Raw genomic sequence first — 1,401 nt, 5'->3', positions numbered from 1 at the left:
ACAAAAATAAAAGCTGAAACAAGTAAAACGACAAAAACCATTTTCTCCTCAAGCAGTTTCCTGAAAGGAAGATTGACGCCGAAGCTCAAACAGCCCCTTTGCGTGTTCATTTATGCATCTCTAACGTGCTAACATAAAGATTAAATATACACATAATTACAGGCTTTTGACATTTTTCTGGATACTCCGTTGTCCAAATGAGCACATGCCGGTTTATGAGCAGTTCTGGGGTTACTATACGAGGACCCATGTGTTCAGTAAAAGCTCAGCTGTTTTAAAATATGCGTAAAGCGTCCGTGTGTTCTGCTGAATCATCAGCAAGACAAGAGAGAGGCCCAGAACCATTCAGCATTAGTAAAAGACCGTGTTCTTTAGAGAATGAACGAGAGGCAAACTATTTTTATACAAAAAATAAGAGTTTGTGGCAAACACAGAAGCCTGTTTAGCCTCGGCCCACTGTTCTCCCATCTTGAACGTTTTCAGTGGAAACTTATGTCATTTATCGTCCTGCGCCAGAGTAAATTACACTTCTGAAACCTCTTCCTATTTTAGCATCTCCAGACTTGGGTTCTTGTTAGTGGTTAAAAAGAACAAGAAAAAAAAAAACATTTTACTCAATTGAAGGTCCAGCATTCCTTGAATGAATGCATATCACCCGCCATCAGTGGTCACCATGTAGTGTAGTGTTAGCCTCTTTTTGGGGGTGCTCAAAACCCTTAAATTGTAAATCTGCACCCGTGAAAAATAAAGAAACCATCATTAGGATTTTGTAAAGCTCAGTTCTCAAACCTTTGATTCACCAAAATATTGAAGAAATTCTGAATAAATATGGAATAAATTATGGCGCTCTTAAACATAAAATCTGATTTTTTTTTTTTTTGAACTAGTCAGATCCTCAACACCATCTGTCAGTCAATCCAGTATGCTTGTCAGCAACTGACCAATCTGCAACTTCAATTTGTCCCCAAGGTATGGAAGCCCATTTCTGCCATGAAAGAAAAAAAAATAAAAGCCCAACAGGAAGTCATAATTTCGGCTTTTAAAGTCATAATTACGAGAATAAAAGTCATCATTTCGACTTTTAAAGTCATAATTACGAGAATAAAAGTCATCATTTCGACTTTTAAAGTCATAATTACGAGAATAAAAGTCATAATTATGAGTTTAAAGTCATAATTACGAGAATAAAAGTCATAATAATGAGTTTAAAGTCATAATTACGAGAATAAAAGTCATCATTTCGACTTTTAAAGTCATAATTACGAAAATAAAAGTCATAATTATGCGGTTTAAAGTCATTGACTTTAAAACTCAAAGACTTTAAAACTCAATTATGACTTCCTGTTGGGTTTTTATTTCATAGCGGAAATGGGCTTCGATACTAAATGTTATATAAAGTGG

At 35.1% G+C, this 1,401-nt stretch overlaps 1 protein-coding gene across 1 annotated transcript in view; it reads right to left on the bottom strand.

The window, feature by feature from the left end:
* Positions 1–1,401, bottom strand: part of LOC119423488 (spectrin alpha chain, non-erythrocytic 1) — a gene marked incomplete in the record, with an annotated part of 64,843 nt that overhangs the window by 10,007 nt on the left and 53,435 nt on the right.

Source organism: Nematolebias whitei, chromosome 1 (assembly GCF_014905685.2).
Source record: "Nematolebias whitei isolate Nwh7 chromosome 1, NemWhi1, whole genome shotgun sequence".
In the NCBI taxonomy this organism is placed as follows: Eukaryota; Metazoa; Chordata; class Actinopteri; order Cyprinodontiformes; family Rivulidae; genus Nematolebias; species Nematolebias whitei.
Note: the sequence above shows the minus strand (reverse complement) of the source record. Positions and strands in the feature narration are given on the sequence as shown.